The sequence below is a fragment of the Podarcis liolepis genome (genome assembly GCF_965112155.1).
Source record: "Podarcis liolepis genome assembly, chromosome: 8".
In the NCBI taxonomy this organism is placed as follows: domain Eukaryota; kingdom Metazoa; phylum Chordata; class Lepidosauria; order Squamata; family Lacertidae; genus Podarcis; species Podarcis liolepis.
In genome coordinates, this window is record NC_139560.1 from 74,266,299 (window position 1) to 74,292,930 (window position 26,632).

A 26,632-nucleotide genomic window follows, 5' to 3' on the forward strand; every position below is an offset into this window, starting at 1 on the left:
CAATTCGGTCTTGGTGTTCCTGTAAAGCTATATACCAGGAGAGCTATGATTCTCTCTTTATGGATCAAAGTCACATTTTAATATAACACAGTGCACTGGAACTGTACTCAGTTATAACATTCATTCCCTGGACTATCTGAATCACTTTTATCAACCTTTCTCCTTGTCGCTTAGGCTGAGCAAGCGCCAGTATTTCTTAAGTGACTTCAGCAATATCTCTTCCAGAAGCTTGTTGACTTACAACAGCTTAAAACAGAATTATCTCTGGAGGCCTGTAGGAATAAGAACTATGAACCCAACAGCAGTTTGGACTTTCATTTCTTATATAAAGTAAAGGCATCATATCTGGGATGTTTACAGGGACTGGGGTATAAGGAGATGCTGTAAGCAAAATGAATGGCCTTTTAGCTGAGTACTGTCAATTGAGTCAGAGCAATCTTCTCAAATCTCATGCAAAAAGACGGTAGACTGGCTGCTCAAGAGACTTTAACAAGTGATGCTGCAAGTGTAGTCTAGGGTTGCCATCTTTAATCTGGAATTTTTTCATGAAAGGTGAAACATTTCAGAATTTTGCATTGGTTCCTAGTGACTGGGTACCAATCCCCTCAGCTTCCACAGTCTCTCATTCACCACCACCCCTGAACACTTTTGCAAATTTATCAAGATGTGCGGGGGACCGAAGAGGAGGGGAAAGAGCAGTCAAGGCTAAATATGGGGGGAAATGGCGATAGGCATTTGTATGCTGTTCACATTTAAACACGAACCTCCCAAATTTGCACTTTCTGAAACAATATGCAGCCATCCTTTGAAATTTGCACTTCTCTGAATTTTGCAATGCACTTCTCTAGCCAAGTAATGTGTACAAAATGCATTGCAGTCAAGTACAAATATTAGTAACTATAACACACAAAAGTCCATTATGTTAGGGAGAATTACTTTGCAAAAATATGCATGTTAGAAGAAATTCACACTAAAATGCTGAGAAATTTTCACGATGACCTTTCCCCCCCCTTTTTAAAGCAAATTGATGTGGAAATATGGAGAACTGAACTTAAGACTGTAAAAATGAGAAACTAAGAGGAATCAAAACTGGCAGAATTGTCCATCCCTACCCATAGCATAAAGTTCTCTGGGCAGCTTAAAGTAAATAATGAAATACCATATGGATATGAAATAGAATTTCTACGTTTTTCCTGAAACCATGAATTGTGGTAAGTGGATGGGTTTTTTTTGGCAGGGGTGGGTGGGTCTATATCCACTAACCAAGGGGAAGAAAAATCCATAGTTTATGGAGTTCAGCCATATTTGTTCAGTGAAGACTTTGTAGCATGTTCATTGCCGGCATTGGTCACTCGAGAAATGTAGTTTAGATTCCTTTTAATTATTAGGAATTAAAAATTATACATTCAAATGCTGTTGTTCACAGTCAAGGTTTTGAGCATGTACAACTTCATTGCAGAAATCTAAAGATTAAGGGGGAAACATCTGCAAATTCAAATATTTTGAGAAAATACCCATCCTAAAGGGACAATTTGAAGCAAATGTGGAGTTCTGTCCTCAGATGAATTGCCTGAATAATTTAGAGAAGCCCCCACCCTCCAAAAGCTTTCATAAGATTAGACAAATTCATTGGACAGGGTTCTGTATCCCTAAATAAAGGCCTTGGGAAGTAAACAACTGAATAAAAATGCAATTTCTACACACAAATGTCAGCCAACTAGACATTGCAGCAAATGTGTAGGAGTTGCCAGAGATAGCAGCTGTCTGATTCCTTCTTTTCACTCATAATGCCTAGCAGAACTTACCTCATGTTGTGACATCATGAAGTTCTCCCCACCACCACCACGGCCATCACCATCTGCAGCCAATGATGCAGAGTGTGGGTGAGGAAATGCAGACTAATGTGTGTTTCACAACACATGGTAAATTCTTTCAGGCATTCTGAGAGAAGAAGGGTGAATTAAACACATGGTCACCATTTGGGGCACATGTTTATTACAATGCATAGTTTGACTGCAAGCTTTTGTTTTCTGGGAAATGCTTTATCTCCCCGGAAGACCGGATTTGCTTGCTCACTTTTTATAACTTCAAACTTTCCTAGTGGATTTCTATCAAAATGAATTCCAGCTTTTAGCCATTAAAGCTTGCAGACCTTCTGCTGCTGAGCTCCTGTGCCTAGGTCTTTTTGACCCAAGAGGAAGATAAACCTTTTAAATGGAGGTTTCTGTGCCATCAAACTCAGCCACTCAGCAATTTTATTGCCTCTTTTGTAGGTAGACTTGGGAAGCTGGTGCTTCTGTCAATATAAACAGCAGAGACTGCCTGGCTCCAGTTTCATTTTGAGCTGGGATGAGAGAGGTATGCCGGTATATCTTCAGCTGAGCTGGAATATGAGACTTATGCTAGCATAGCTGTGCCAGGTATTGGCTGTTTGAGCTAGAGATCCATGGGATCTTTAAAAAATCCCAGTGGATCTTGGGCTTGGATTGCTTCCTGAGATAGAAAGAGGGCTTTGCCATCAGGTTCTGAGAGACTTGAGAGCCACTGGCAGTCCGATGAGACAATACAGAACAATGCTGTATCATCCATGCTGTTTCAAGCCACAGGTGAAAACCAACCATGTCTTTCTTTATGGTGAGTTATAAGGAAGTAACTACCAAAAATGCTCTTAAAAATACAGTGGCTGATCAAACACACACACACACAGAGAGAGAGAGAGAGAGAGAGAGAGAGAGAGAGAGAGAGAGAGAGATTGTGTGTGCAAAAGAGTCACAAAAGAGTATACAGTGACAAACAGAAGAGATTACAGCCAAGGCAGGCAAGTAGTGCTCCTTAAAAACTCCTCAGCTGTGGTGAAGAATAGCTAAAACAAACAGAGGATATATAGATAATGCAGCAACTTCAGGTAACTGAGCTATTATAAAACACAGTAACTTGTAGTTCACTCCAGGTAGTAATCAGCTTGGGGAAAGCTGCCATATAATCTCATGGGTAGGAGGTTATTTGTAGATTTTCCCAAGGAACTGAAAAGGGGGGGGGGGGGAGAAAGAAACTACTCTCAAGTTATTATAATGCTTTTGCCAATACATTATATTGCTTGGTTGCTGCTCTGCCTGAGGGAGACTTGCTTGACTATTCTCTAGGAAGTCTTTCTTAGGCCAGCAGCCGTAGTCTTCAATTATTTCCTTTTTTATTAGTTGTCTCCCCAGAGAAGGCAACCACAAAGCATTGGGGAGAGAGATTGCACGAAAATAAGAAAAGAGGAGCTCATATATTGTATCAAATCATATCACATCATATTTACTACTGGCAGCTAAATTGGAACTGGCAAAGAAGAAGAAATAAACTTGAGACATATCTCTTCAGCAATCCACAGCTACAGGAAAATGTGAGGTTTCCTCACACTTTAGAAGAAAAACAACACCCCAACAAATCAAAGGAAATTTAAGAGGATCTGTACTAAGAAGGGTTCAGTTTACCCTGAGACTATTCATCTTCCTCATCCCCCCCCCAACCATTTTTGTCAGTCAACAATGTTGGAAACTGGAAAATGTAAAACTATTGATGCCATAGGCATCTTTGATAATGTGTGAGTAAGAGAAAACAAGTAAAATGAGGAATTAAAAGATGGGTTTGATTTTGCAGCTAGAGAGTAAAGTTAAGTTGACAAGAAAATAGGAAACTGTCTTAAACAGGGTCAGACCATAAGTCCATGTACCTCAGTATTGTGTAGTCTGTCTAAGGTGAGGAAATTGTGACTTGGGACAACTGGGACGTACTGTTCTTCATAATATCTTAATACACCATCTTTGAATTTCCCTTGTTATGACATAATCTACATGCATTTTTAGGAAACTTGGTACAGTGCGTAAAATAGTTTGTGCAGGGGGTGAGATTTATTGAGAAATAAAAGTAAATACTGTACAACAAACATAGATGTGTTATCAATACATTTAAGTTAAATGAACCAAAATACAAAGCATGAATATGCCCATATACAGAAAAGTACAGTACACAGAGTTACATACAATGTCTGGATGCATGGAACAATATTGAACATAAATAAATAAATGTTCCGGTTTGTCCAGAATCCTATACATTCTGCTAGTTAGGAAGCATGTCAGGAAGTTTTCTTAATCAATGTCACAGAATCTGCTTCATTCATAGGGTCATAAATTAGGTAACACCCAGTACTATTTTTTTTTAATAGAAAAAGAGGTGCCAGAACACACCATTAACTTCTCCCTTGTTCTCTTATAATGGCAATGGTGCTCACCTGAGAGGTGCCCAAACAGTCCTGGCGAGTTTTCACTGAAAAAAGCTCTAGTAACACCCAATCCACTTGAGTAGCCCCAAACCAACACAATCCCAACCATATATGGCTTAATGCGCAATGAGTAAGCAGATATATTTATTTTATGTCCTATTCCAAATGGAGCTCATGGTGGGAAATGTGGCATTTTCCATCCTTACAATAACTCTATGAGGTAGGTTAAGATGACAGAGAGTAACGATATTAAATGCATTTTATATGTTCCTTAAACCAAAAGCTACGCCCAAACATTAGTGAAGCACACAACTCTAATTTCTCATCTGTGCATTAGTCTGGAAGTGGTGGATGAGGTTGGTTCATATCATAATTCACAAAGACAGAATTCCACGGATGCATCATTATCATCATCTGCTAGTTTTGTTGATTGGCTAATCCTGGTCACGACTAGGTGGCTTGAAACACAAAACATGTATTGTAATACAGATCCATGTTCTAAATTCAGCGTTTTACAATAAAACACATATGTGACATGACATACTTGGGTGCACACATACTACACCTCTACTGAAGAAACTGCACTGGTTGCCAATCAACTTCTAGGTGATGTTCAAGGTCTTATTACTAACACAACAACTTGGGACCAGGCTACTGCATGTACCTGTATAGTAGACCTGTCAACCACTTAGATCAACAGGAAATTTTGCTCATGGCACCTGCCTTACAGAATATCACAGGGTGGTGACCTTAAAACAGGCATTTTCCATGAAGAAATAAAGAAAATATTAAGAATATCATATAGTAAAAGGCCAGAGTCATGCCTTTTAGGAATTTTAAATGACGATATTCCAAAAGGCAAAACTAAATTTTTCTTATACGCAAGGTCTGAAGCAAGAATCCTGGTGGCTAAGTACTGGAAAGGGAATCAGTTACCCACTAGGGGAGAGTGGCTATGTAAGCTTTCAGAATACTTAGAATTAGCCAAATTGACACACATAATAAGACAAAAACCAAAAAGTGAAGTAAAAAAAGAATGGGAGTGCCTAAATGAATACCTCAAAACTCAAGGTTCGAGGACAGAAATCTGGCTGAATATGGAATAACCTTGTGAAGTGAAAGGATATGAAAGAGGGATTTATATCTAGATGTTAGGATAGAGATGATAAAGAAAACAGGAAGTTACATGTTTGTGAGAGTATTCTCATTCACTGCACTGGACGGGTTTGTAAGAAGTTTTTGAAGTGTACCACATGGAGATAACCCCATCCCTACCCTTGCATGCATATATATCTGAGTCATAAAACTGAGCCATTGTGACCACATTTTTAACCCCTTGGGCACATCAGATATTCACACAGCTAGCGAGAAGAATGACGGATAGCTGCTGCTGTTTGAGTTTCAGATCTCAGAGAATTCCCACTTCCCCAGCCATAAGCTACTCAGCTGTACGGTATAATGCAACACACATTCATAAAGCACCTTCCGCGGAGAGCATCTGAAGGTACACGTACAGGAGAATAAATCACAAAACTAAATAGGACTGCCTGAAACGCTCCAGAGAACAAGAATGTCTTCAAACAGGGATATCGAAGTGGCAGGGAATTCAACAGCCTCAGGCGAAAGGCGGGGGGGGGGGGAATGACAAGCCACTTCTAGTCTGTATTTAGAAGCTGTTATAAATCAGCACAAGAGGAATACGCAGGTTACAAGCAGAGGGAGACAACATTTAGTTCAAGGCCAGGGACGTGTAAATTATTATGAGATGGAGGCGTACGCATTTAAAAATCACTTCAGCATGATGCGAAACTCAGGCAGTGTTTGAAAAGGCTAGAGAAATATGATGACAGTGTTGCATGCCACCAAATAACCTTGCCACGCAATTCTGTCATTGTGGTTTGGTAGTGTTGTTATCTCTCTCCCCCCGTTCCATTTCTGGTTCACTCCTGCAAAATACCGAGTAACCTCAAATCCATTTCAGTTCAATGTCTCATGCCCTGTAGAAATGCATATAAGAATACTTTTGAAGTCATCGGTTTCCAGTTGAGGTCAGGGATTAACAATGCCCCTTTGACTGCAGGTTAGTTGAGATAAGGGTATTCTAGGAATCAGCTTTCAGTTTCCACATAAAGGAATTTGAACTCCTTTTAAAGCTTCAGTCAAAAAATTCTTGTCAGGTAGTATGTTGGATCCATTATTCAAAGTGCCTGTTTAATACCTGGATAAAATAAAATAAAAAAGGGCCTGATGCTTCAGGTCAGTAGAAGTAATGGTAAAGGACCCCTGGATGGTCAAGTCCAGTCAAATGGTGTTTCCGTGCACTCTGGTATCCATCACGGTGTCCCATTGTGCCATAAGTAGTTTAGTCATGCTGGTCACATGACCTGGAAATCTGTCTGTGAACAAATGCTGGCTCCCTTAGCCTGACAGCAAGATGAGTGCCACAATCTCATAGTCACCTTTGACTGGACCTAAGCATCCAGGAGTCCTTTACCTTTACCTTCAGGCCAGTAGACTCATCTGGCCCAGTGTCCTGTTCTCATAGCTAGATTCCTATGGGAAATGGGCAAACAGGACTGAAGAACAAGAGCACCCTCCCCTCCTGTAGTTTCTAGCAACTGGTTTTCAAATGCACACTGCCTCCAAAGGAGACAGCACAACCACTAGGCCTAGTACCCTTTATAGCCACATCCTCCTTGAATTTCTTTAATCCTCTTTTAAAGCCATCCATATTGGTGGCCATCACTGCCTCCCATAGGAGGGAGTGTCATCGTTTTACTATGCGCTGTGTGAAATAAATAAAACTGTATTTTTTTAAAATGATTTTTATTGAGATTTAAGAACACCAACACCAACCAACAAAAACATCAACTCTTATTACATATATCCTACTTTATGCTCCATAGAGCCGCTGACTTCCGTCCTTCCCTTCCACAAGTTTTCCTATTCCAATCCATAATTCACAGTTTCTTTAATTAAAAAAATTACACCATGATGTAAGATTTACTTCAATCCTGCCAACATTTTCATATTTGTACAGTTCTCACTTATATAAACCATAAATTTACCCCATTCTTTTTGGTACTTCTTCTCGTCCTGATTGCGAATTCTGTGTGTCAATTTAGCCATTTCAGCGTATTCAACCAGCTTTATCTGCCATTCTCTTATCGTCGGCATCTCCTGTAGCTAATGGAATCTTTTAACTGTATTTAATCTTCCAACATTAATCTTCACTGGATGTCCATGAGGGAGAAAAACTTTTCTCTGCCTACTTTCTTTGTGTCATGCGTCATTTTTAAAAATTCTGTCATGTCACCTCTTACTCACTTTTTCTCTAAACTCAAAACTAAAAGCCCCCAAATGCTGCAGCCTTTCCCCACAGAGGAGTTGCTCCAGCCCCTTGATCATTTTGGTTGCTTGCCTTTGTTTGGTGAGACAATCAGAACTACAGTGGTACCTCAGGTTAAGAACTTAATTCGTTCTGGAGGCCCGTTCTTAACCTAAAACTGTTCTTAACCTGAGGTACCACTTTAGCTAATGGGGCCTCCCGCTGCCACCGCACCGCCACCGCGCAATTTCTGTTCTTATCCTGAAGCAAAGTTCTTAACCTGAGGTACTGTTTCTGGGTTAGCGGAGTCTGTAACCTGAAGTGTCTAACATGAAGCATGTGTAAACCGAGGTACCACTGTATACAGTATACTAGGCGAGAGGTGGTAAATTGAAGAAGGTTGATAAAATATAAAATTTTGTATTTATGTGGGTATGTTTCTTTTTTGTTTTTCCTCTCTCTCTCTCCATTATTTTCCTTTTTATTATTTTGCTCTTTTTAGACATTAGCTTTGTTTGATTTTTATTGTATTATATGCCCTGTTCTGTGCCCCATAAGCAGAGAATGCCTTTGCCCAGCGGCGATGTGACCCATAAGGTAAAGGTACCCCTGCCTGTACGGGCCAGTCGTGACCGAGTCTAGGGTTGTGCGCTCATCTCGCTCAAGAGGCCAGGAGCCGGCGCCATCCGAAGACACTTCCGGGTCACATGGCCAGCGTGATGAAGTGGCAACTGGCGAGCCAGCACCAGTGCCGCACACAGAAACGCCGTTTACCTTCCCACTATAAAGCAGTACCTATTTATCTACTTGCACTTAGGTGTGCTTTCGAACTGCTAGGTGGGCAGGAGCTAGGACCAAACGACGGGAGCTCACCCCGCCGCAGGGATTCGAACCGCCGACCTTACAATCAGCAAGTCCTAGGCACTGAGGTTTTACCCACAGCGCCACCCGCATCCCTCAATGTGGCCCATAGATTGTTGCAAAAATAGTGGGCAAGGTTTTGCCCCGTATCCTCTCTGTGCAATGGGCTCATGGGAAAATGCTGCCCCATGAGCCCTTACAAAGGGGAGAGGGAAACCTATATAAGACTGCTCCCGCTGGAGGTCAGAGCCATTTTGGTTTGACAGCTTCCCACCCACCCATAGGCTAGAGCCTTCACTGAACACTGTGCTATGGGCCTTTCTTAATGAATGACCTTTTACTTATTGTCCATCTTGTGGGAATGTTCAGGGATGCAGGAGAGGATACATTGTCTGAATATATCCTTATCCAACTTGTGTTAACAAGTTCCACAATTTTAGCAGAGTAACATTCCCTTCTTTTAGACTTGCAGCGGATGCGTTTGCTCAGCCTCGCTAAAGCCTCTATAATAACTGTTCTAGTGTTTTCCCCTTATTCCCTCGTAAAAGATAAGACACAACACAGTCTTCTACAAAAGCATAAAAAGAGTTTACTCACATTCTGTTCAAAATTGGATCCCAGAAGGCAAACTTAGCTTAGAAAAGTAACATACACTTGGAAACTATTCCATAAGAAAAAGTCCCTTTGTCCTCTCTTGGTTGGAAGCCAAGAGGGCATCTTTGGCTAAGCAGATGTTGCTTCTTTGATGCATGTGGTGAAAGATAGAGAGATGGCTGCCCTGCCCTGTAGTTTTGTCGTTACCTGCACAGGTGAGGCCACACCCACCTCTAGGCACATGCAGAGGAAGTCTGTCCCAGCCCAGAAGGAAACAGGAAGGTCACCTGCTGGCTGGGCAAACATTCCTCCCCATGTGAAAACATGTTCACTCTAGGAATGTTGTACTTGACTGCTCTTGTGTTTCACATCCCACATATTTCTCACTTTTTACTTCATCCCTGTTTTAAATACAGAAGAAACTGTCTTGAAAGAAGATATCAGTTTTGTGAAGTTTTAGTGGACTGTTTTTGGGATGTCCTTCCCTTTGAGAAGAACTGCTGCCTGCTGGAGTCCCATTTCTAATATATTTGAGTCATTGTCAGAGCATAAAGGCCAGAGAGATATCATCTTTCATATCAGCATCTGACATTTTAGAGCTTTTGCTAGTTCACCCTGAAAGGCACTAGGAGACAACGGGGTTTGCTTTTTATTAATACAAGATGTCACCAGTGGAACAAGCCACCAGATATAGCACTGACTGAATGCCAAATCAACTACAGAAAACCCACACAAGAGAGGCAGCCTTCTCTCACACACACTTTCTGTGTTTATTATTGCCATTATTCACCACTTCATTCAGATAACTTATCTAAACATTGCAGATGCAGTCCAATATGTATATCCTTGGAGACCTTTCTGAGAATTGCTCTTGAGGTGGCCAGTAGATTTATTACTGAACATGTGGTTTAAGAATGCTATTTGAGGTTTCAGTGGCAAGCAATAGGAAAAGAAACAGTGGAAGATACAGTGGAAGGATCCACAGGATGATTCAAAGATTTGTTCTGCATCGGTTGAAGATTAAATTTTAGCAATGCAGTGTATTTTCATAGCATTTGTGGAGATTTACAGTGGTACCTCGGGTTACATACGCTTCAGGTTACAGACTCCACTAACCCAGAAATAGTGCTTCAGGTTAAGAACTTTGCTTCAGGATAAGAACATAAATTGCCGGTGCGGCGGCAGCAGGAGGCCCCATTAGCTAAAGTTTCAGGTTAAGAACAGACCTCCGGAACGAATTAAGTACTTAACCCAAGGTACCACTGTATTATTCTTTAATGCCTCAGAATTACTGTAGGTGGCAAAAGATTGCATTCTAAACCACACAGGGATCATCTTAGTGAAATGTGGGATTTAAATTTCCCTATAAATAGTAAGTAAGTGTTGCTCAGGAATCATCACATGTGGAGTAGGAGAAAACCTGCCAAGGAAAAGAAAGAATTTATTTATGCATGCTACAACAGTGGCAAGAGTCTTGATTGCTCAAGGATGGAAGAATGAGGAAACCCCGACAAAAGAACAGTGGCAAGAGAAATTGATGAACTATGCAGAACTGGAGAAATTGACATGCAAATTATGACAAGGACAACTGTGACTTTAAAGAAGAATGGGAACCCTCTACAAATTATTTTATTTTATTTTTTTAAAAAAGATATTTATTAAAGGTTTAGACAATAAAACAAACTTCACATTCACAACCGAAAAAGAAAAACATCATCACAATCAATCAAAGAAGCCAAAAAGACAAAAGAAACAAACAAAAAAACATAAAAAACATAAAAAGGACATAAAAAGTGATTCAATTTCTTAAATATTGTTTCCATAACCCTCTTTCCAGACTCCCTCACGTCTCCCCTTTCTGTGTTCCCTTTTACAAAATCTTATTCAGCAATACTTCACCTTCTTTCAAATCTTATTCCTCTACAAATTATTTTAAAAGACAACAAAATGAATTGGACTCCTTGGCAGGTTTTGAATAAACATATACAAATTTATTGAGAATTAACATAATAAATAGATAATATAAGGATGCATACAATTTTATAATATGCAGAAGTTAACATTGGTTGAGAAATCAGAGAGAGGAGCTGAGGGAAGTCGTGGGGGGGAAGGAGGGAGGGTTTGCTGGGGAGGTGGGAGGGTTTGCTGGGGAGGTGGGAGGGGGAAAATGGGGGGATGATGAAGATGATTTGTTTTGATAATTTGTTATGTTGAAACTGTTAATAACAATTTATATAAAAAAAGGAATCACCACATGTGGTAGTGTATTAATGTTACATAAATGGTACCCCTGACATGAGGACCAGGGTCTTAGTAGTATTGTCTCATGTGTAGGTAACTTCTTCATCAGTTCCAGATTCCCAATGGGAATCTGATGAGAGACAGAAGACACACATAGCACAGGTTGCATATAAAAATATCCAGGTTGCAGAACCCATCAAAGAATTTTGCCTAGCTTTCTATTATTATTCAGCTTTGTGTATTTATTATTAACTTTGCTTCTCTCAAAAATATTTGGATGTGTCACTTAAGTACGAACCTCCAAATGCATCTCAGCCTTTTTGTGTAGGCTCCATGTGATGGCTACTTTAGGTTAAGCTCAATCATACTATGCCCACAAAAGCAGATGTTAGTAGGAGGGACTCAGAGTCAGAAGTCTCTGCTGAGGGGGGTTAAATTTACAGAACATAATCTATTACTGAAGGAAAATGGCCCTGTCACATAAAATATCATAAAGTTCCATGGTGACCCTGAAAAACGTAACAGCATTATTCCTAAGTGACTCAAAGCTCTCTTAGCAAGTCAGTGCAATATTATTAGTCTCATCGGAGGTCATAAATGACAAGCCAGGTGAAAATTTAAAGGCCTTAATTGCATACAAAGTTGGTACATCCTGATAGGTAGTACTATGCTATAAATATGATTAGTATATTTAAATACACCTGTAACATTAATTTTAGGATTATGTGTCCCTTTTTTATTTCTCACTGTCCCTCGCTAATTACAAAAGGTAAACCAAACCTGATAGCATCTTATGTACTTGAGTGGAACACGGTCCATCCATGTGAGCAAAGCAGCACTGAATGGATATAGCAATACTTAAATTGATTTCTTTTATATTCTAGTAAGAATCAAGATTCATGGTCCTTCAAAAAATTACACTGACCTCCTTTTTATATGAGTTTATCTTTACCTCTTCACTCTTCACTGGCACCTCATGGAAAATCAATTGTGGTGTACAACACTGTCTCAGAAATCCAATGATTTGGAATATATTGCTTTATTTATATTGTTTATTGGCAAGGTGATGTTCCAGCACCTCACAAGCGAGCTGCTCATAACTTTATTGGGCTTCCCCTACAATTCTGGAGATGTGAACCCAACCATTACACAAGGAACTTGGAATGATAAGACAGGCTCAATTCTGTACCCACTGAAATTCTAATGTGCACTGTGCGTGAGGCAGAATAACAGACTTATTTTACAGGGGACGAATACTTTCAACGTATTGGATGAAAGGTTTCAGCAGAGCGCTAGTTCTGAGACTTGGAGTGCACAGCAAAGTCTCATAGTGCATGCTATGTGCCTAACACCTTTGCAAGTCCTTTGTGGAAATAAAACCTAGCTCTTCTTGCCTTAAGAAACCCCCTGGCCATTTGAGATGTGTGATTAAAAACCTTCTGGAAAGAACTGTCATAAAGTTTACCAGAAACAATAAACAAGCATGCTGTTATTAAGATAAAATCTGCTACATAAAAACAATCACTCAGACAGCTTTTGAGGTTTACTATTGCTTTCTTGATGGATCGTTAAGCTAGCATAGCCTATCCACAAGTCATTGAAACTAAAATTAATTATTTTGCAATACGTGCATCAATACTTTTGATATTGAACTTTCTTCAATCACACATGAAGTATAAGCTTGGAATGTCAGTGAAAATTCATGCTATCCTTGGGGGTAACCAGACTGTAAGGTAGACCTATTCATTAACACATCACATCTGGTGAATGCTGACTTGATGTCACCAGTTTTAAATGTATTGTTATGAGTTGGTGGGCGAGAGAGGGCTATATGGCGAGACCGTCCTATACCTCGGCTCTTTCTAATACCTGGATCCAGCAAGTGTTGACATATTGGCCAGGCAAGCTTCCTGGTGAGGCAAGAGTGGTGTGTCATTAAGGGGAAGAAAGGGAAGGGGCTCTATGTGGGAAGGCAAAGGGGTGGGCACTTATGGATAGTTAGAAGAACAAAGCAAGAGTTGAGAACAGAGGGTTTCAAGTGACGGGAGCTAGAAGAAAATCATCAAGCTGGTAGGCGAGAGATAGAAAGAGAGAGAAAACAATGTTTGATTTCTGTTTGAATCCCGGGCCGCAACTATGGAGGAAGCAACTCTTGGGGTGTTAATGCTGTGAACCCCTTCATCATAAGCTCAGGTTGCACATATGTGTAAATAAACCATATATCATAAATACACCACAATCTCTGCTGTACCTCATTCAAAAGCAAACATGAACCCTTGGTTAGCCTGGAAACTTGGAGATTGGGATGGCTTGCAACAGTATAAAAGAAGATTAGAATAATTCATGGAGAATAGGCTATCATCGGTTTTGTGGCAGGCATAGGCAAACTCTGGCCCTCCAGATGTTTGGGACTACAATTCTCATCATCCCTAGCTAATAGGACCAGTGGTCAGGGATGATGGGAATTGTAGTCCCAAACATCTGGAGGGTTGGAGTTTGCCTATGCTTGGTTTTGTGTCACGATGACTCTTAATATCAGTTTCTGAGGAGCAACAGCAGGAGAGGGCTATTGTCCTCCTGTCCTGCTTGTGTGCTTCCAATAAGCATTTGGCTGACCTCTGTGAGAAACAGAATCCTAGACTAGATAGGTCTTTGGTCTGATCCAGTAAAGTTCTTCTTAGCATCTTAAAGCTGCCTTGCAGAACTTGCAACCCAACATTGCTGAACACACCACACCGCCAGGCATGACTTTCTTGCCTACCTGAAAATTGCAAAAAGAAGGGTTGCCAAACACTGGTGCACGAGCTGGAGCCAGCAACACAGCCCCACTCCCTGCACATCATGTGGAATCCCACATGAAGGCATTTGCACAAAAGCCAAAGTGAATTTTCTGGGTATGTCTCCAACAAAGACATTTGGGATGTTGGCAAAAGCAGACTTGAAGTATCATGCCCATACATTGTGTGTGTGTAAATGGGGATAAAGGTAAAGGGACCCCTGACCATTAGGTCCAGTTGTGACAGACTCTGGGGTTGTGGCGCTCATCTCGCTTTATTGGCCGAGGGAGCCGGCACACAGCTTCCGGGTCACATGGCCAGCATGACTAAGCTGCTTCTGGCGAACCAGAGCAGCGCACAGAAACGCCGTTTACCTTCCCGCCAAAGTGGTACCTATTTATCTACTTGCACTTTGACGTGCTTTCGAACTGCTAGGTGGGCAGGAGCAGAGTCCGAGCAACGAGAGCTCACCCCGCCGTGGGGATTTGAACCGCCAGCCTTCTGATTGGCAAGTCCTAGACTCTGTGGTTTAACCCACAGCGCCACCCGCATCCCTGTAAATGGGGATACATGTGTGCCTACATGCATGTGTTAAACAAGCCTGCCCAATTTGTAACCCAAAAGTAATCCATGTATGACACACTCAATAAATCTGTTCTTGTTGCATTTTTCAAGCCACAAAAATCGGTAGTGGGACAGTCCCAACCATTTGGTAGGCTTTAAAACATGGCTGCTGGGCTGTTTTCTGCTTAGTAGGTCTGTTGATAAGGACTTCTAACTTATTTAAGCTTGTAGCTAACTGCAGCTAGGGAAATGAAGCACTCCTGTGTTTCTATTTATGCACGAAGGAGGAAATAAATCAGTTTTACAATATCTGGATAGAACAAAGCTAAGACAGAGAATTGATTAAGTCAGGTATTAACTTATGCCTGTGCATAGAAAGTAAAAGAGGGGGGAATAATGTCACTTTGGCTATGCTCTTATTTATTTTATTTTTGCTGGAATGTTATCAAAGTAGCAGAATTTTTAAAAAGGTCAAGATCGTGACTGGATGCTTCACTGCATCCCTTTCCACATGGACATGCCATTTTGCTGAAAATATCAGGCACATAGATCAAGGCTTCACCAAAGTGAGTTGCTTGAACTAATAGGAAAATCCCATCTTAAATGAGTTTGAGGGTTACTGCAGCATAGGTTAATTGTTTTGTTACCCATAAAAAGGCCAAAAAGCATGAAGTCTACTCAAACAATGCTACCAGCAGTGCTGAACTACCCAGTGGGAGTACTCTGAGTAGAAGAAATAGCAGAGAAAATCTAAATGACTATGTAAAGCTCCTCTGAATTTGAATTTTGTTTATATGCTAGGGTCTCATTAATTTTGTACATGTTGAGTGTTTTTCATGTTAGGGTCTAACCTCAGTCATTCCTATTCAGTTAAGAAAATCAGTGTATGTAAGTATACCATATTTTTTGCTCTATATGACACACTTTTCCCCTCCTAAAAAGTAAGGGAAAATGTGTGTGTGTCTTATGGAGTGAATGCAGGCTGCGCAGCTATCCCAGAAGCCAGAACAGCAAGAGGGATCGCTGCGCAGCAATCCCTCTTGCTGTTCTGGCTTCTGGGATTCAGAATATTTTTTTTATTGTTTTCCTCCTCCAAAAATTAGGTGCGTCTTATGGTGTGGTATGACTTATAGAGCAAAAAATACGGGACTTCTATGGACAGTTTACTTGCAGGACTGGGATATGTAGTCATTAATCTGTTGCACATGTAAATGCACATGGGAAGATGCATCTAAGTGCCAAAGTTGTTTATCTCTGGACTTCGTTGGAAGGAACGGCCAGGTATAAATTTAATAAACACATAATGCAATAATGCAATTATTATTTTTAATTGTTAGACTTACCGTTGTTCATTTGATGCTGTGAACCAGTTTGGGAACATTTTTTATGGGAAATAAATGGATGATATTTTCGGACAAGTCCACTTAAAACTAAATTTAAAATATAACACCAATACCCTGAATTTGGCAAAGAGAGAGAGATATGTTTTTTCTCCATGGAAGTATACACTGCTTGCATAACCCCAACAACTCCAAAGCAGTTTACAAAAAGTTAAAACCATAAAAAATTACAACCCTATTTTAAAACATACAAAAGTTAAAATACTAAAACAGATTAAAAGTAGCCCAGAGCTAGAACCTCTACAATACTAGCTGCAGATATAAATATATTTGGTGTGTGAATTACATCACATAGAAAAGGAAATAAAAGTTAGGGAACAATTGTACATTTGTACATTCCTTCTGATTTATGCTATGCTGTTGTTGCAAAAGTAATGACATTTTCGTAAGAAATGCTCCACATTTGAACATTGTTTGTTTGTTTGTTTCTATCACATTGCTTGGGGGAAATATTTTTTCTATTAAAATCATCAGGGAGTTAAGGTACACCAAAGTGGTTCACTGACAAAGCTGCATACATTACAGTATGACAATATTTAAATTCTATTGTTTTTCAATGTTTGTTTCTGTAATCCTCAGACGCCTAACAAATAGGCTTATAAACAGGCAAGTTGCATAGCCCCTGAATCATATTATTCTGTTGGCTTCTTGACTAGTGGGTTTTTTGAGATGTAGCAGACCGTCCAAGTGTCCCTATTTTCCAAGGACATCCCTGATTTAGAGAAGCCATCCCAGTTTCTGATTTGATCCTGGAATGTCCCACTTTTCCTTAGAATGTCCCTATTTTCATTGGAGAAATGTTGGAGAATATGGAGTTACCCAATCCCTGAACCATCTGAAGGGATGTTGTTGCTGTTTTTTAATGCTTGATGTTTTATTATGTTTTTTATATATGTTGGAAGCTGCCCAGAGAGCTGGGGCAACCTAATAAGATGTATGGGGTATAAATAGTAAAATTATCATTATGGAAGGGGGCAACCCTATTTTCATCAGAGAAATGTTGAAGGGTATGATGTAGGGTTGTGTTCTATGAATTTGAACAAGTTCCTTTTAACTACAATGAATAAGACTTGAAAAGAATATAAATGTTAAAACATTAATTTCTTATTCTACACTGAATTATGCACCTACAGTTAAGCACATGTTAATGCCTTTTTAAAAAGGGGGGGAGGGGAGCCCTTGATGAATGTGAAAAGGGAGTTTTGTTCATCTGAAAAGTCTTATTTTTTTAATAAAGAAGAATGCATTAATTCAGAACAGCACTTAACATGCTTATTTCAAGCTGAACATGAAGCAGAATTTTTCTCTCTCAGATAGAACATACACAGATTAATCACTCTGACTTTCAGATGGGCATCACATATTCATACAAAATGAGACTGGCCGACAGAAGGCTAGCATAGCTTGCGACCCATTGAGCCAAGCACAGATTATCAGATAGGCAGTTGTCCAGCCAAGAGCTTGGCAGCCTCCCCACCCCAAATCCAGTCTTATTTTTCTATTTCTCAACAAACAGCAAAAAATAATAATGATAGGCCTATGAAGTCTGCTGCTGTGGCTGACTGCGCTACTTCATCTTGGCAGGTCACATATTTTGCAGGCGTGATCTACAGTAATGTTTTTATTGGCTGAGGATGCCACTAAAATTGTTCAGTTGTGTGATGTGCAAACATGCTTGCCACAAATCCATGATTGCCTATGTGATAGCCCTGTAAGATCTTAGCTCACCAGAGACACAAACATGCTGTGTGAAGAGACCCAGATCTGTCAACAGGAACAGACCCTCCAAGTGTCCCTATTTTCCTGGGACATCCCTGATTTAGAGAAGCCGTCCTGGTTTCTGATTTGATCCTGGAATGTCCCACTTTTCCTTAGAATGTCCCTATTTTCATTGGAGAAATGTTGGAGGGCATGCAATTATATGGAATATATACTTCAATGACAAACTATCCAAGTGGTTTCAACACACACAGAGAGAGAGACAGAGAGAGAGAGAGAGAACTACAGTCAAGGAAGCTCAAGGTATAAGCCTGACAGAACTGCTGATTAGCAAAAAGGGTACCTGGATGGAGTGCAATGAACTTTGCCTCTTCTTTCCCCTGCAGTTAATGATCCTCAGCCAGGGGTGGCCCATCCTATTTAGCCACCTGAGGCAAAAAGGGAAGGTGCCACCTCCTGCCCCCACTGTACCCCACACCCCCAGCAGTCAGGATCGCTCCCCCTTCTTGCTTGTCCTCCGTGCCCCTGTTTCTTGTGTTTCTACCACCTGAGACGGGTGCTTCACTCTTGCCTGAGTCATTGCTCTGTTCACTCCTGGGAGATCCTGGTTTGCAGTAGCAGATGTGAAGTTTCCTCAGGATGGTTCATTCCGCTTATTAAGAATAGCATCACACCCATAATTACAAGGTGTGACCGGAGAGTTCAGTAAATGGACACAGAAATCGGAGAACGAGAAATATTCAAACATTCAATCGGCATCGGAAATGCTCACAATTGTGTAAGGAGATGAATCTGTCACTCCAAAGAAGAAGAGGAGGAGGAGGAGGAGGAGTTTGGATTTGATATCCCACTTTATCACTACCCTAAGGAGTCTCAAAGCGGCTAACTTTCTCCTTTCCCTTCCTCCCCCACAACAAACATTCTGTGAGGTAAGTGGAGTTGAGAGACTTCAGAGAAGTGTGACTAGCCCAAGGTCACCCAGCAGCTACATGTGGAGGAGCGGAGACGTGAACCTGGTTCCCCAGATTACGAGACTATCGCTCTTAACCACTACACCACATTGGCTCTCAGTGTGGTGAAAGACGGTATATGAGTAGTTTAAGCGTTTCCGTGAAGGGCGGCAAACCATCGAAGATGACCCTTGGTCTGGTAGACCATCAACGACCGTCAAGTCGCAAATGTTGACAGAGTTCGTCAGTTATTGATGCAGAATTCGCATTTGTCCATCTGAATGAGGGTGGAATAATTGCATATTCCACATGAAATTGCTACTGAGGTTACTGAGTTGTCCCACCCTCCATATTCTCCCAATCTGGCCCCACCAGATTTCTTTCTTTTTCCAAAACTGAAATCTGCACTGAAAGGGCACAGATTTTCCAACGTTCCACAAGTTCAAGCTGCTGTGACAAGGGAACTGAAAGCAGTACAAAAAAAAGGACTTCTCCAGAAGTTTCCAACAGTTCTACGAACGTTGTCAATGGTGCATTGTATCAGAGGGGGCCTACTTTGAAGACTTGTAACATATATATGTTTGAACATTCTCACTGTCTGATTTCTGTGACTGTTATGTACTGAGTTGAATAGGATCCAAACTGCAGCAGTCTGATTGGTCCTAGAACAATAGGATCCAAATTGCAGCAGTCTGATTGGTCCAAGAACAATGCAGCAGTATGACTGGTTGGCAGGAACCACCCAATCATGCTCCAGATATAAGTGAATCCACAACCTGATTGGCTTACAGTAGAATTCCAGAATTAACCAATCATGTGCAGCCCATTGTGTAAATAATGTATATAAAGCAGATACTTTGAGGGGACTATTATTCATTCCTCCTCACCACTATGAGCTGAATAAAGAGCATGAAATCACTTTGCGACTCTGAGTATATTTCAGTGACCATTCACCCAACTTTCTGGTCGCACCTTGTAGGAATAGCTATACACACATGGCATGATGGTCCATATATTTCTGGTACGCCTTGAAAGCTTAATGCATCTCTGCTCACAGTGATGCATGACATGCCACTAGGGCATCCCTGTCAGTGGAGAACAGGCCCCCTGCTCTCAGGGACACAAAATATTGACTTTTATTCTTCTGGAAAATTATCTTCAAATGTAGTTCTTAATTTCCTCACTTTGCACAAATGTCATCCATTAGGAACACCATGGGGGTGGGGGTTAGTCATTCTCCTTGCCCCTGCTGATCCCAATGTATGTAATCAAATTTATGTTTTAAACTGAGCATCTCAGTTGTGCATCAGACTTCAGTCATATAAAACTTTGACTTCAAAGGTAATCTGGGGTTTGGAAGGAAGCTTTCACATCCAAACACCTCCAAATTTATCCTCACCATTTTGGTGAGGTGATTTGTTGGCTTAGCCTCAGTTACTTATACAACTTTCCAACCAATTAAAACACCAAAGATCACTGGGGCAATTCAAACTTCCGCCCTTTAGTTATTCTTATCAGTTTTGTCAGGGATGCACTTTACAAAATAAGATTATTAACCAGATCTTAATACTCTGCTCTTAAATATAAATGTATTCCTCCAAGCTCCTGTCAAAAATGCATTTCCTCCCCACTCCCCCAGCATTCATAAGACCAAGGCAAGAACAAGATAAACAATATAATGACTCATCTGGATTTCATTTCTACTACAGTAAACATTAATCTCACAGCCCTCTGCATAAATCAATACAGAATGATGATGAGGCTTCCTATCGCAATCATACTTCTCAAGTTATTACTGAGCAAAGTTTTATTGGGGAAATTGAATTTTCAAGTGGAGAAGAAATTTTTGTTCCTTGTAGTTATATCTAAGAATGATATGAGTGTCCAACAGCTCAATGGTTATTGCAATAAGTAGCTCATAGCTAACTGTGTAGGTACTCTAGTTCAAAGTCTTCGTTTATCATTATAATGTCAATGGCTGAAGTCAATATTTCACATTCCAAGTAAGGCTTGGAATAATGTTATTGCACTCCTGGTCATTGTGGAACAAGAAAATACAGAATGAAGATACCATTATCACAAATACTTCTTCTCAAGAGTCAGGACATATGCAGTTAGAAGCTTCCATTTTTCACTAAAGCACTGAATAAGAAATTGCCATTGCCACGAGGCACAAGACTTTGCCCATATATTATTTGACTGTATGGAAATTTCTGTTAGGTATGATGTCTTCTGTTAGCTATGATGTCTACTAGATTGCTGGGAATGAATGTGTTACAGCAGGGCCATTTTGAACCATTAAACAAAGAACTGAAGACATACGCACGTCTAACTCTGCATCTGGAGCACAAACATCTCCACATGTGGTAGAGGAGAGATAAATGGGATTGGTCTGGGATGCTCAAAATAAGAATTGGAAGAGAAAGTGAACCCCATTTCTACTTTCTTTTCCTTGCCTCCAAACCAGCTCTCTTGCTTAGAACACCCAACCACATTGAGAACATATTCATTTGATTAAGCCACTTAATCCAGCATTCTGTTCCTTCAAGCCAGAGATAAACCAGCAGCCAAAGGATAAATCCAAGTTCTCATTATAGTTCTCCAATTCATCTGCTGAAGCAAAATGGCATGCTGTCATTCTGCCTACTCTATGCTTTGATCAGCAATTGAAGGAATAAAAGGGTTCCTTACATCTACAACCCTTCAGGCCCAAGACAGGCAGTCCGTAACCCTCAGCCTACTTTCATGCAGCCCTTTCCCTAATTTGAAAAGCCCTCTGAAAAGTGAAAAGTTCAGACTTCTGGCTAGAAGGATCTCTACCCTGCAAAGAGTGGAAAAGAAGAGAGAGATAAATGATGGGAACTGGTACAAAAAGAGAGAAAGTAGGTCCCCCACTTACTTCTGGTTCTGGTGCTGCCAGATATTGATATTGTATAGTTTGAAGCAATTGGATGCATAAAAACCTGAGTCCTTTTGGAATAAAAACATCACCAAGGTCCATAACTTTAATTCGAAAGTTTACTTGCAGAACAAAAGCATCAAAGATACATCCATACAATGCCTTGCACTGTCCAGCACAGGCCCAGCATCTTAGAAATAAAATACTTATAATCAGAGCTGACAAACATAACTCCCCCTCTCTCTCTGTCTCAGCTTTCATTGCCTGCATTCCAGCCCCTTTAACCTGGAGCTGTTTATCTGGAGAGCTTCATTTACATCCTTACTCCATGGAGTTTTGGGGAAAACAAAACTAGCCAAACAGACCTACAGTATAAGCAAAGGTCTCTCTATTTCTACAGCCTCCATTTCTCCTGGAACTGTTTTCGCTCCCTTCAGGAGAGTCTATCACATGTCTATTACTCCACAGAATATGAAAGAACAAAAGACTCTAACTACCACCTTTCCAAGTTGGCAAATTTGCAACTCAAGACCCTCATCACATGACCAAAGGTTACACTGAGTTGAGAGTAGAAAGCAATCAACAGTTAATCATTAAGTCATTTAGGAGCTTAAAGTCCCACATTATGCTGCAATGGAATTTCCCCATATTAAACCATCATCAGTAAGCACACACATTTTCCATTGTTGTGTCAATTAAACCAATTATACTTAACAAGCCTAATCAGGCACTGGCTGAGGGCTCAATGGATCAACCTGCCACTCATTCAGTCACCTGTCCAGCAGACACAGCTTCCATTTGCCATGGCAACCACCTAGCCAAACAATCCCACTTCCCTGCTGCCTCACCTGAAGCCTAGTTTCTGAGATAGTTTTGTGGGTTTTTCCCCCCCTCAGGCATCCTGCGTGAGGTGATCAGAAAAAAATGCCTGCTATTTGCCACAACGTCTAGAAAAGACCTAAATTCTTTTTAAAAAATTCTTTTTTTAAGAAATGAAGTTTTGAACATTTTTCAAACTGTCCGCTGCAAACAGCAGGAGTGGCTCAAACATTACCAGAGACCAGGAGGCAGTGAAGAAGTCACTAGTGCTGCCACTGGAATTTTAAAAGGTAGGAAGACAGGAGGAAGAGCATGTTGGCTGGGGAGGGAAGAGGAGGGTGGTGATGGGACTGAGACTGACCAGGAGTCAACATTACAGTGTTATCATTTCAGAAACTGAAAGCCACCTTAAGGCTCATCACTGTGGCAGTGCCGTGAGTTTCCACACTGATAACAACTCTGTAGAGCTAGGTAGGCCACCCAGTGATTTTCTGTAACGTCTCTGTGAAGTCTGATATTATGCAGTGTGTGAGCACACATTTCCTAGAGTGATTCAAAAAGAGAAGTGACCTCAAATCATTTTAGATTCGTTAAAAAAAGGATGAAAACTAACAATGTCTTCTTGAACAATTAATAATTAAGCTGTTGCTTTGTCCTTGCATCTTTAGGTTTTGACAAATAGTTTCTCTGGCAATTACTAGACCTGTAATATATAGGGTATATAGACGAGCTGCACTTAATATTGACTTTCACCAGCATAATTCAGAAGTTACCATTTCATTCAAAGAAACATAAGTATAGGGGATGAAATTCTCCTCAGAGCTCCTCGTTAAAAATGCACAAGTAGGTAAATATAGAAGAATGTTTAGCCACTGACATACTTTAACATTCAAAGCCTTTCAAAATCAAGATTGCTTGCTTACCGTCACTGTGGATGGCAGTATAGCAGCTGGTCATTCTGGAAACCCTTGGCCCTTTCCTCATTCTGCTCTAAGATGTCATTCAGTATTATCAGATGTTCTCTGTAAAAAGTTATGGAAAAGTCAAGAAAATATTCGGTAGCTGGGCACCTGTATCCTGGTTTTTCTCAAGCTTTGAATGAATTTATTAATACGGTCACAGACCAGCCGCCTCAAGCTTTGCATTTCCCCTGTCTGAAAAGCTTGAACCCAGGATCTACAGCTATGAATGTGGTGCCAGAATGGTGTCTAACCATTCATTAGAGTGTCTAAACATTCACCAGTCATCTGACTTCCGGGTTTTCTGTGTTCGGCTTCTGAAATGTTCAGCAGCAGAGACGTTCAAAAACCAAGGTTCCATTGTACTTGTGTAGATATTAATAGCCTACTACATTCTATATAAACTCCTTTCAAATGTTATCATACTTCATGCACAGGAGATTGGGGTAAACTGTAGATTAAACTTTTTTTGGCATGGGAAACGATTTAGTGATCCAGTGCTTGCTGGTCTGGATGCATCAGAAAGAAAAGTTATAACAAGTGTATCTATAACAAAATTTTACACCATACTTGTAAAAAAAAATGTGTTTTACTATTCCGCACATCTGTCTTCACTCCACTGTGATTATTTGCACCAGGAACTACCATTCTCTCATCCCTTGTTATTATTCCATCCTTAAAACTTCTCCTTTTCTTTCTTCAAGCATAACTCAAACAATATTTAATTTGCGAGCATAGCATCTCTCCAGAGAGCTCTTTTAATTATTTGCTTCTTCTGTTACTTTCTTCCCCACCCAAACACCCTTCAAGTTTAAGAATGAGTCATATTCAAATTTCAATTATGACAGGCAGAGTCTGTAGCAAGGCAGGGGAAGAAAGAAAGGAATCTCATCTGCATTTTAAAACCGAAGTAATTTCTATATTTGGAAGCAACATCAAAGTATTACTACTTCTCTCCCCAGGAACAAGGGATAAGACTCTCATTTGTTCGGAAGAATTTGCAATGTAATAAGCTGAACTATAATAGTAAGGAAAAGGGAGAGCTGCATAAAATGCTTTATAATCGTGATGTTCTTCTGTCAATCTTTTGTTTTAAAATTGTGCTACTCTCTGGGGGGGGGGACTGCTTCTTTATTGTGAATACCACCCAGCATGAAAAATAAATGTTCATTCTGATACTATTTGATTTTGAACCACTACATTGAACCAGGAACGGACCAAGACATTTTGGCACCTGAGGTGAACCACAAAATAGCATCTTCCCCACCAGGGAAGAAAGGGTGCGTGAAGGCCTAAATTAGGAACAAAGGGGAAATAAAGATCTGCATCAGGAACAAGGCAAGAATGAAGAACTACATCGGGAACAAGGGGAAAATAAAGATCTTGTGAAGAGGTGTATGTAAATCCAAACTTACGTTATGGCTTATCTCTCTATATCATGCCATGAGTATAAAGAGACATTAGACTAGCAATCTACATTGGGAACAATGGGTTGAGTGACGATTACATCAGGAACAAGGGGCTAAATTAATCAACCTTACCTAACAGATTCAGTGGGGCTCAAAGGCTGTTGAGGGGGGGGGAGGGGGCCCACTCTGAAGCATACAAAACAGGTGTAGAAACCAGGAGAGCCTAGAGGACAGCACCCCCAACTTCCTCTCTTGAAGGGGGAGGAGACCATTGGTGCCTCCTATTCCCCTAGAGGCTGCTGTAGAGGTGGTGTGACAAGGGCTGCCAAGGAGGGAGCAGATCAGGTCTCCAAGGAGCACATCATAGCCACTGTAGCCACTCTGCTGGCAGCAGCAACAGTAGGGAATTCATTTCTTGGAAGCCAGATCAGCTGCCCTTGTGGATGCTGCTGCCTGATGTGATCACCTCACTTTGCCTCTTGCTAGAAGGAGTGGTGTGGTGTGAGCATCCCAAACTTTGACCCATCTGTCATTTATCACGTTTCTAAAAGGGATTAATCAGATTACTGATTGGATAGCCCATAGAATTACAAGAGCACACCATAAACACAGAGGCTGAGTGCCAAAAGATAATTTGCCAGAAGGGAAAAAGTAGAAACCATTAGCATGTTTAGGGAGATCCTGATATTGCAGAAATCAGTTAAGAAGCTTGGGGAAAGCACACCCCAAAAGCAGTTAAATGACCACCAAGCATACTTTGTAGTAATGGAATGATCAGGTATTTACTTTCAGCCTTTTTTTTTCTTCTTTTTTTTTTTTTGACAAGCAACATCCCTGGAAATAGAAACACTATTATGCCATCACGTGTTCTCATTTTCCAGAGGTATCTTGGGTTTCAGCTCACAGCTTGGCAGCAGGCTGACAGAGGCAGCTGACCTATAGCTTGTCAAACTTATTAAAAAGAAGAAAAGCCATCACCGCACACTGGTCATGCCTTCTCATTATAATATCCCGCCTCCCAAACACACACACACACACACACACACACACACACACACACAAAGAAAAACAGAATCACAAACGTAGGCATCTTTTTTTTGGTTTTTTTGTTTTTAAAAATATAAGAGGACATTAAAAGTGGCTCATGAGTAAGGGTAATTAACTGAAGGGAAAAATATTTTAGAACAGGATCGGAGTGCTAAAGAGTTTATTTTTAATTAGTTTACCTCCAACTAAGAGACTGGGAGTGATCTGGTGCTGGGGTACAAACTAACTGAAGAATCTATCTGGGGCATTTGGATGGGAATTTACTTAGCTTCCATTTAAATTCTGGTAATTGTTTCTAAATTTGCATATATAAATATCAATTAGTACATGCAAATTTGTAGCTACTTTCTCAGTGGTACAGTTCCCTTTTTATGCTTAAAGGCCCAGCCCAACTGAGAAAAGAAAAAGAGAAAACTCATTTGAGTGGAAATGAAATAGTCACCCAGTGACGTGTCATATGAGGCTGTTACATTGCAGTTGGTGGATCACAAATAGTGCAGGTCTGATATGGAAAATACCAGAATTCATACAAAGTAGTATTCGTCCGAAATATATTGGTGGGCCTGAAATAGTGCAGGTGTGATACAGAATATACCAATGCTAATCTAAATATATACTTTTGCTCCCAGGCGAATGCAGAGGAGCAAATGTAGGAAAGGGCAAGATGCATATATTGTATACAATGTACATTGTTTACCATAATAAATTTACTTTGCATCTCTTGGGTACCTCTAATAGATTTTGGTGGGAACAATCTTTATCTCCTGTTTAGCCAAAAGGAAGATCAGGCTATTTTTG

At 40.5% G+C, this 26,632-nt stretch overlaps 1 long non-coding RNA gene across 1 annotated transcript in view; it reads right to left on the reverse strand.

The window, feature by feature from the left end:
* LOC310714531 overlaps positions 1-23,435 on the reverse strand; it is a 37,975-nt gene extending 14,540 nt beyond the window's left edge. The window contains exons 1-2 of the long non-coding RNA XR_014529875.1: positions 23,343-23,435; positions 1,806-1,941 (exon numbers count right to left, since the gene is read on the reverse strand). This is a non-coding gene — a long non-coding RNA (uncharacterized lncRNA). The remainder of the gene's footprint in view (positions 1-1,805; positions 1,942-23,342) is intronic.
* Positions 23,436-26,632: the final 3,197 nt, after the last annotated feature.